Source organism: Alligator sinensis, unplaced genomic scaffold (assembly GCF_000455745.1).
Source record: "Alligator sinensis unplaced genomic scaffold, ASM45574v1 scaffold330_1, whole genome shotgun sequence".
NCBI lineage: Eukaryota > Metazoa > Chordata > Crocodylia > Alligatoridae > Alligator > Alligator sinensis.
In genome coordinates this window covers 1,070,369-1,081,465 of record NW_005842178.1, presented here as the reverse complement: position 1 = coordinate 1,081,465, position 11,097 = coordinate 1,070,369, and positions in this window count along the sequence as shown.

The window sequence follows — 11,097 nt, the reverse complement described above, 5'->3', positions numbered from 1 at the left end:
GCTATTTAGACATCTATATTTTATTTCTTGCTCTGTTCTGCCATGGCTCAAAGTTAAGATTATGATTCATAAACGTTCACCTTGTTTTATTAATCCAATAACAAAGTATCATGAGATATTTTTCCATGGCCTGTTATTAGGTTGTTTAAAGATGATCACTTATGCCCCATCTAACTTAGATGTGTCTATTTAGTTTTATAAAATGTGTTTTTTACTCAGGTTATCCCCAAAGCAGTCGGCAAGGCAGTCAGAATTAAATTAGAGCAGTGACTGTGTATGGCAAAATGGTGGATATTATGTATTCAGCCTCAGAGCTGAAAGACGCTGATTGTGGTTTTCATCTTTAATGTTGAATCACCTTAAAAATGACCTTAAAATATCGCCTTTTATCTCAGTTCTGGACAGGTCACGTAGGAAAACGTGTTTCTAGAGTGCACCCTAAATCAGTAAACTCCAGTTAGAAACTGGTTTTGTTTTCAACTGAACTATTGATCTGAACATTAGATCTGGAATACATTAACCTGCGGAAAAGCCATGTTTGCATTCTGTTTTCCATGAAATGTAAAACTGCATCTTCTCCCCAATAACCTTAAATTCAGTAGCGTAACTAAGCATTGGAGGAAGGGGACGGGGTGGAAGACGGGGTGATTAACCAGGGCAGCAGCCCCAGGCATTGACTTTGGAACAGGGCACAAAAATAATGGCCACTGCAGCTGCCAGCTGGCTATTGCCACTGCCTGTAGTCTTGCCACTGCCCCATGCCCCATTGCTGCCAAGAGCAGAGAATTACGCTCTTATAGCTATGTCTAAGAGTGATGAGCAATGACAGTCCGCAGAGGCAAATGGACTATTGGGCTCTTTGCTGTCTGTTTTTTCTATATGTTACCAGAAAGTGAGAAGTGTTTTTTTACTCCTAAGATGATTAATATTTGAAAAATATATCCTCAAAACACTTTTTTCTCTATGTACATAGCTAAAATATGTTGGCCTTACCTGAAGGTGTTTTCTGGTCAGATAAGACTTCTTTTAACTCATCCACATACATCTAAGCATGGTAGCTCTTGATCATAGCCTCCTCCCAGTTACCCACTCTTGTTCTGCCTGTTTAAATAGTTGTTGTTCTTCCTTAGTACTGTACATTGCATTCAGTGTTGAGGATTATTCCCCTCCTGGGAATGCAGTTTTCATTTCTCCAATTATGCTCTGATGAAAGGTAAGGTGACTGAAAAAGGGTGGGAGAAGATAGAAGGGGAGCTGAGTATGAAATATCTTTTTTTCTGGCTCGTTACCATTGGAGAATAGCTAATCCACCACACATTATTCTATAATTCCATACTATGGTGCCACAGAAATCATAGACCACAGGAGTGGAGCTCAGTGATTACTTATCAGAGCCTCAAGGTAATTACTGTACAAGAATCAGCATGACAAACACAAATAAAGGTTTTATTGTAAGCAAAGCACAAGCAAAACTGACCCATAAAACCCGAGGGACCTTTCTGAGCAGAAAATGTAAACCATTCAGACATGACTCACCAATCCAGAGAAGGACAATGAGAACTCAAGCCAGGGAGCCTTTGCTCTTGCTGCAGTTGTTATGCCATTTTACATGTAACAGAAGCAATTATAGAAAATGTATGTGATGTGGAAGATGACAACATGAGGGAGAATGGCAATTTAAACGGTGCAAGAAACAAAATTATTCAATGGCCCTAGTCTGAAGGGAGACTGAATGAGCAATTTCAGGCAAGGGTAGTGAGTTAGGGAGGTGCTAGTCAATGCAATTATCTCAGCATGGGGGGAAAAAAGAGATTTGCCAACTATCACTAGGAGCCAGCTGCGAAAGTCAGAGAAAACGGGCACACCAGCTCAGGGAAGTAACGTCGGATGCCTATATATTCATAGAGGCCAGGAATGGGGTAGTACGTGTATGTGCCAGTTGATGTGAGGAATCTCTAGGTAGTGCAGAGCAGCATGGGATTTATATGGGTGTGAGACCAGAATCTAGTCCATTTTACTCCTCCAGTGACTATTTTGGTTTCTTCCCCATGTTCACAATTCAGCAACCTGCTCCCCTTCAAGAAAGCAGGTAAGCATGTGTTTAAGTTAAAAACAGGCTTACGGGCTGAAGTGAAGCGTATGTATTTAACCAGTTTGCTGAATGGAAGGTCTGTTTGCATTAGGTTCACTGCATTCAGACAAGCAACCGCATTCAGGTCCTGAGAGTCATGTAAACAGAATTGCCAAGCTTGTGCCTGGCTTTCCTAGCAGAGAGAGAGCATTCTGGATGGGCATGTTCTGGAGATTGCTGCTATCAGGGATAGCCGAATATACAGTATTAATACAATATCATAATATATATGGTACTTGCAGCTGAGGTTAATTTTTTTAAAGATACCTTTTAGAGCCTTGGGCCTTGTTATAATGTCCTTCTAAGGAAGTTTGTGTGTGGTCTTTAGCCAGTTCTTTAGGGGATCTACTCTCACTTGCAAAGTAGAAACAAGGAGCATTAGAGGTATAATGATCCCTCCAGCAGTAATAGCAAATATGTAAGGTTTATGGGTAAAATGAATTATTCTTACCTAAGAACCAGTGAACTTTCATTTAAGCTGTGTTGAGCATCAGATATATTTGCTAGAACAGACTGAGAATGCAAAACCCATAACATGAAGCTAGGTTTCCCACAACCCCACCTTGCATTACATATCTTACCATACAAACTACCTGCAAACTCTGAGAACAGATAACCTGTTTCTGACAATCTGCATGTGAGTGGCATATGTAGCAGCTGTACTTTCAATAACACTGAGAGAGAAGGAAGGCTGTCAGTCACAAAATTGTCTACTTGCTTACCCCTGTGTTTCCCTTGGTAAACTATTGACTAATTTTCAATACAATGGCAGATGAGTTGATCAGCCAATTCATAAATCCTTGGTAAAATTGCCAAAGTGCTTAAGTTCCACTTTCAAAACTGGCTTAGGTCCAGAATCTGGAAGGAATTTAGGCACCTAATTCCCTTCCTATGGAACACTTGAATAGAGAAATATTCAGTGTAGGAAGGACTGAAACTTGGGTCTTTGCCTTCTAAATAGAGTGCCCTAACCACAAAGTTATATGCCGGGGTAGGCAACATTTTTTGGCCAGAGTGCCGAAAAACCTCACAATATCTACCTTGGAAGGTGCTGGAGTGTCAACATGCTAGAGTTCGAAGCAGCTGTTTGCAGCCTCCTGGCTGCAGCCGGCCCACGGAGCCCGGTCTGAGCCTCCTAGCTGCCTGCTGGGAGCATCCTGGGCTCTGTGATTGGCAGCAGCTGCTTAGAGCCTGGGCTGGCCGTGGTGTGCTGAGCAAAATGGCCTTGCATGCCATGCTTGGCATACGTGCCGGGGGTTGCTGACCCCTGTTATATGCTATAGAATTGTGGTCACTTTTTCTCTCTTGGTTTCCCTTGAATCAATATACATAATACTATAGAAAGTTACAATGATGTATATTTCATACATATAATATATTCATATATTTAGCTATATTCATATTCTTGTATGATTGTATAAAATGTGGGGTATGTCGTGTCCTTGTCCTCTTCCTCCGGCTGGGTTTTGCGTGGGGTCCAAATATAAAATGTGTTTTTTACTCAGGTTATCCCCAAAGCAGTCGGCAAGGCAGTCAGAATTAAATTAGAGCAGTGACTGTGTATGGCAAAATGGTGGATATTATGTATTCAGCCTCAGAGCTGAAAGACGCTGATTGTGGTTTTCATCTTTAATGTTGAATCACCTTAAAAATGACCTTAAAATATCGCCTTTTATCTCAGTTCTGGACAGGTCACGTAGGAAAACGTGTTTCTAGAGTGCACCCTAAATCAGTAAACTCCAGTTAGAAACTGGTTTTGTTTTCAACTGAACTATTGATCTGAACATTAGATCTGGAATACATTAACCTGCGGAAAAGCCATGTTTGCATTCTGTTTTCCATGAAATGTAAAACTGCATCTTCTCCCCAATAACCTTAAATTCAGTAGCGTAACTAAGCATTGGAGGAAGGGGACGGGGTGGAAGACGGGGTGATTAACCAGGGCAGCAGCCCCAGGCATTGACTTTGGAACAGGGCACAAAAATAATGGCCACTGCAGCTGCCAGCTGGCTATTGCCACTGCCTGTAGTCTTGCCACTGCCCCATGCCCCATTGCTGCCAAGAGCAGAGAATTACGCTCTTATAGCTATGTCTAAGAGTGATGAGCAATGACAGTCCGCAGAGGCAAATGGACTATTGGGCTCTTTGCTGTCTGTTTTTTCTATATGTTACCAGAAAGTGAGAAGTGTTTTTTTACTCCTAAGATGATTAATATTTGAAAAATATATCCTCAAAACACTTTTTTCTCTATGTACATAGCTAAAATATGTTGGCCTTACCTGAAGGTGTTTTCTGGTCAGATAAGACTTCTTTTAACTCATCCACATACATCTAAGCATGGTAGCTCTTGATCATAGCCTCCTCCCAGTTACCCACTCTTGTTCTGCCTGTTTAAATAGTTGTTGTTCTTCCTTAGTACTGTACATTGCATTCAGTGTTGAGGATTATTCCCCTCCTGGGAATGCAGTTTTCATTTCTCCAATTATGCTCTGATGAAAGGTAAGGTGACTGAAAAAGGGTGGGAGAAGATAGAAGGGGAGCTGAGTATGAAATATCTTTTTTTCTGGCTCGTTACCATTGGAGAATAGCTAATCCACCACACATTATTCTATAATTCCATACTATGGTGCCACAGAAATCATAGACCACAGGAGTGGAGCTCAGTGATTACTTATCAGAGCCTCAAGGTAATTACTGTACAAGAATCAGCATGACAAACACAAATAAAGGTTTTATTGTAAGCAAAGCACAAGCAAAACTGACCCATAAAACCCGAGGGACCTTTCTGAGCAGAAAATGTAAACCATTCAGACATGACTCACCAATCCAGAGAAGGACAATGAGAACTCAAGCCAGGGAGCCTTTGCTCTTGCTGCAGTTGTTATGCCATTTTACATGTAACAGAAGCAATTATAGAAAATGTATGTGATGTGGAAGATGACAACATGAGGGAGAATGGCAATTTAAACGGTGCAAGAAACAAAATTATTCAATGGCCCTAGTCTGAAGGGAGACTGAATGAGCAATTTCAGGCAAGGGTAGTGAGTTAGGGAGGTGCTAGTCAATGCAATTATCTCAGCATGGGGGGAAAAAAGAGATTTGCCAACTATCACTAGGAGCCAGCTGCGAAAGTCAGAGAAAACGGGCACACCAGCTCAGGGAAGTAACGTCGGATGCCTATATATTCATAGAGGCCAGGAATGGGGTAGTACGTGTATGTGCCAGTTGATGTGAGGAATCTCTAGGTAGTGCAGAGCAGCATGGGATTTATATGGGTGTGAGACCAGAATCTAGTCCATTTTACTCCTCCAGTGACTATTTTGGTTTCTTCCCCATGTTCACAATTCAGCAACCTGCTCCCCTTCAAGAAAGCAGGTAAGCATGTGTTTAAGTTAAAAACAGGCTTACGGGCTGAAGTGAAGCGTATGTATTTAACCAGTTTGCTGAATGGAAGGTCTGTTTGCATTAGGTTCACTGCATTCAGACAAGCAACCGCATTCAGGTCCTGAGAGTCATGTAAACAGAATTGCCAAGCTTGTGCCTGGCTTTCCTAGCAGAGAGAGAGCATTCTGGATGGGCATGTTCTGGAGATTGCTGCTATCAGGGATAGCCGAATATACAGTATTAATACAATATCATAATATATATGGTACTTGCAGCTGAGGTTAATTTTTTTAAAGATACCTTTTAGAGCCTTGGGCCTTGTTATAATGTCCTTCTAAGGAAGTTTGTGTGTGGTCTTTAGCCAGTTCTTTAGGGGATCTACTCTCACTTGCAAAGTAGAAACAAGGAGCATTAGAGGTATAATGATCCCTCCAGCAGTAATAGCAAATATGTAAGGTTTATGGGTAAAATGAATTATTCTTACCTAAGAACCAGTGAACTTTCATTTAAGCTGTGTTGAGCATCAGATATATTTGCTAGAACAGACTGAGAATGCAAAACCCATAACATGAAGCTAGGTTTCCCACAACCCCACCTTGCATTACATATCTTACCATACAAACTACCTGCAAACTCTGAGAACAGATAACCTGTTTCTGACAATCTGCATGTGAGTGGCATATGTAGCAGCTGTACTTTCAATAACACTGAGAGAGAAGGAAGGCTGTCAGTCACAAAATTGTCTACTTGCTTACCCCTGTGTTTCCCTTGGTAAACTATTGACTAATTTTCAATACAATGGCAGATGAGTTGATCAGCCAATTCATAAATCCTTGGTAAAATTGCCAAAGTGCTTAAGTTCCACTTTCAAAACTGGCTTAGGTCCAGAATCTGGAAGGAATTTAGGCACCTAATTCCCTTCCTATGGAACACTTGAATAGAGAAATATTCAGTGTAGGAAGGACTGAAACTTGGGTCTTTGCCTTCTAAATAGAGTGCCCTAACCACAAAGTTATATGCCGGGGTAGGCAACATTTTTTGGCCAGAGTGCCGAAAAACCTCACAATATCTACCTTGGAAGGTGCTGGAGTGTCAACATGCTAGAGTTCGAAGCAGCTGTTTGCAGCCTCCTGGCTGCAGCCGGCCCACGGAGCCCGGTCTGAGCCTCCTAGCTGCCTGCTGGGAGCATCCTGGGCTCTGTGATTGGCAGCAGCTGCTTAGAGCCTGGGCTGGCCGTGGTGTGCTGAGCAAAATGGCCTTGCATGCCATGCTTGGCATACGTGCCGGGGGTTGCTGACCCCTGTTATATGCTATAGAATTGTGGTCACTTTTTCTCTCTTGGTTTCCCTTGAATCAATATACATAATACTATAGAAAGTTACAATGATGTATATTTCATACATATAATATATTCATATATTTAGCTATATTCATATTCTTGTATGATTGTATAAAATGTGGGGTATGTCGTGTCCTTGTCCTCTTCCTCCGGCTGGGTTTTGCGTGGGGTCCAAACCATCACACATGTTCAGGGAACTCTCACTGGATTAAGCCTTACCAGGTACATAGGTAGAAGAAAGCCTAAGTTGTGAATCCTAACAGGGCTTGGGCACAAGATAGGCGCTGAGCTTCTCAGCATTAATATTAAGGTTCTTCAGAAGTAGACCTTTAACTGCCGCAGGAACTTACTACTGGAAACTTATGTAGATCGAATGCATAACTCCAGGATGTGGTAGATGCTAAGCGAGGCTATGGCTGTGTCCCCTCAGTATGCTGATAGTGGGTGTTGCACCAAGGCACATGACACCCACGCTGCACATGCTGCCTCCCAAAACACAAGTAGTATGGCCGTGAGCATGCATCAATACTTTTTTATAACAGGCAGAGTATCTTGGAGAGTGCTCTGTGCTGTTTCAATGATGATGACACTTTCAGTTGAGGCGCTAATGTGTACAGAGCAGGCCTGGCATGCCTCGAGATAGTGCCAGGAAGTGCCGTACTACTGAGGTATAGATATAGCTATAGGTATAGCCCCTTACATGTTACTCAAATGGTACTCCCTAGCACTTCTGGCAGCATCATGTAAATCAGTGCAAGTAACACCCACACCGAAACCCAACTCTCCCTATCCCTTAATAGCGCTTCATAGAGCCTGCACCAACTTAACAAACCTGTTCTGGAACACGTCATGCTAATAGTTGACTCTGCTCTCACTTGAACTGGTATATATCAGGGGTAATTAGTGGAGCTAGTGCAACTACCTTGGTCTTAAACTGGTGTAAGGGAGAGGAGACCCTGAGTGCATCTACACGACTTGCTATGTTACCTTAGCAACAAGCTACAGTGACGTAGCTCATCACTATAGCGACATAACATCTGTGGGCACTCACCATGACACCGCCACTACTGTGAAGAAGCACCAAGTAACTGTTGCTACTGCACAGTAGGGTTGGAAACAATCTGTGCGCTGCTGGGACTGCACAGTGGGGGCGCATGTGTAGATGCACCCACTGTTCACTTATTTGCCTGGTACTTTCTGTTGGTTCTGCTTCCACTCCTCACATTACTCAGACAAGCTTTGATGCCTAGTTTGGTTAATTATGTTTGAGCACTTCTGCTAAGATGCATAGAGGCCCTAGGGCATAGTCATCAAAGAATTTCAAATGTATTAGATGATGATGATGATCCTGTGATTCAATTCATGCTTGGGAAAATATATTGTGTGACGATCGGCCCTCTGAACTGAAAGCGCTTGCAGCTGCCTGGATTCAGAGATGACATACTAGGATTCAGGGGGAGCTGCTCTCCAGAGGATTGCTCAAGGCGGTTAAGTTTGAGTGGAGATTTGGGGTCAGAAGTTGAGAAACTTCTCCTGGAACTGCGTGCTCTTGTATTACATGGTTATGCTCTTCTGTCCTCACCCTGCTTCAGAACAGCACTCTGTTTTTAATGCTCTCCCCTGTTGCTTAGTATAATGTACCTGGGAAGTGGTTTCTGAGTTGTGCAGAACACAAACACAGGTGCCACTTGTGCTAACAATTAAAAATGAGATAGCGAGATGCACTTCTTTTCCTTCTGGTGTCGGGCATTATCAGAAATGCCTCGCCCCTGCTTCTGTTATCAAAATCAGCTCAGAGCAGTTGAAAATGAGCAATCATTTCTGCCCTCAGCCCTGCCCTCTGCTGTGCAGGTTAGATTTGTGATCATTTTTAGGGGTTTTCATGAATGACCATAGACAATATCCAGTGTGAATTCACTGTGGGAGTACACAACCCAATACAACTACAACTTTTTGGAAATGTTATTTAGCATGCATAAAGTGAGGTAAAAATGTTAGATGCTGTACAAACATAGAGGAGGAACAGAGGGTGCCCCTCTCAAAGAGTTTCTAATTTAAAACCAAAACCAGGGTCTATGTCAAACTGGTGCTGGACTCAGTGCTTTACAGCAGATATTGTTAGCAATATTAGGTACATATGAACAAAACCTACAGATCAATGCTTTCCTAGGAGTGATAATGAAACACAGAGGTTTTTTTTTTTTAATTTATTCATTTAAACACAATTACTTGGTCCTTTGAAAAGCTCCTGTAGAGATGTTAACAAATCATCAAGGATAGATCATGCGCTTGAAGCTCCCCAATCTATCATTTTTGTTGCGTACATGAAATACAGCATGTGCAGATAACCAGCAGGCCAGGCTGTTTGTACTTTATCTGGGGATTATGTGATGACCCAAAGGACTTATTAATAAAGAAAGATTTCTTTCCTTTCCAGATTTGGCATTCACAAAACCTTCTCACCCTCTCTTCTGTAACAAATGGAAGGATTAAAGAATCTAAAGTTCGGGAGTTTCTTCTTCACTGCGGGGAGGAGGGGGTCTTCTTCTGAAGCCAATATTAAAACTTCCACTGGCTTTAGTTATGTAGGAACAGGCCTCGGGATTTCCACTTACGTGATCTACACAGACTTAGCAAGGGAAAAATAGAGCTTTGTATTCCACCTCTGGTAATTAAGTGCTTAGTTGTTGTAAGGCAACGTGATATACATTTCAAAGCCTGAGGGGGTGCAGGTGATGAGATACACCTGCAGAAAGCCTCTTGGCACAGGTCCTTCTGGGACCGCTGGTTGTTTGCCAGTTATTAGCTCAACAGCTTGACCATACAATACTTTTTCTGTTTTCCCAACTGGAGCAGTAACAGATGTGCTCCTGAGTGCCACATCACGGGTTTGGAGCAAAACCAGGAATTCTGAGCTAAAATTCTCTTCTCCTTCTTGCTGGCTTACAAATGCTTCTGTAGTTCTACGGGTTTAGGTTGTAGCCGTGTTGGTCTAAGGATATAGGCAGACAAGGTTCCTTGGGTGAATTTGATATCTTTTATTAGACCAACCCAAATGGTTGGAGAATAGTTATTAATCAAGCTTTCGGGTTCAAAAACCCTTCGTCAGGCTCAGGAAGCTGCAGCAGTTGGTGTGTGCTCTTCCTGGATGGAACTGCATGCAACACACTTTCCTCACAATGCTCAGTTATTTCTCATGTCCCATTAAAACAACAGTAAAACAACACAGGGGTCACCTCAACAGTGATAATCTCTGGGCTTATTATGACAGTGTCCATCTGTCATAATAGGACTTGCACTGCGCAGAGCACTTTTGATTCTCATAAGTGGTAGCAGAGTAAAGGCAGCAAAATAAAAAGCCCAAGAGGATGCCATGATTACATATAATACTCACCAGCTACTGCATAACAATGTAGCTGTTCAGCAAGCATGCACACCCACAGACTTGATTCTAATAAGTGACAAAAAAACACCTTGTGCACAGAGCGTGAGTTCTGATTTTGATATTAATAAGCAAGATGCTCATAAGCAGTGGAGAATGTCTGTAGTACAATACTTTTGGCATTTGGTTTGAGGGTGTTGATGCTAATATGTGGCTGATTCTATTAAGAGAGAGTCTAATAACTGGCAGATACTGTGTACACTATTGCACAACCCTAGCACCAGATAGGGTGGCCATCATAGAGGACAGTCTGGTTGTCCTCTGTCCTCTATTGATATGAAACTGGACGCCTTTATGTCCTCTATTTTTCTCTTGAAGAGAAAGTGTCTGGGGTCAGGTTTCGTATCGATAGAGGGCAGAGGACAAGAGGACAGAGTAGCAGAAAACCAGAATGTCTTCTATGATGGTCACCCTAGCATCAGAACATATCCTTAGGGAGACAGGGCTGCTTCATGCTGCTCATTCACAAGGCTCATGCTGCTGCCCAGTCTGCAGCTGCTGATCACTAATGACCTCTCTCCAATCCTGCTGTTTGGACCACTGCCCAGTTTGTCCACAGGACAGGCTGGCCCTGCACAGAATGCAAGTACCAATGACTTCAAAGTGAACTATTTGTACTATGTCAGGAAAGCAGCCAGGCTGGATGCTGCAGAGAAGCACTTAACTACCGTGGGGAAGTAATAGGAAAGAGCTGATAGCATAGTTACAAGTGCTGGGACCATGTTCTTGCTGATGGCCAGCCACTGAGGGCTCTAAGGGATATCATTGTTGAATGCTGCAGAAGAAAAATGAGCTGTTACT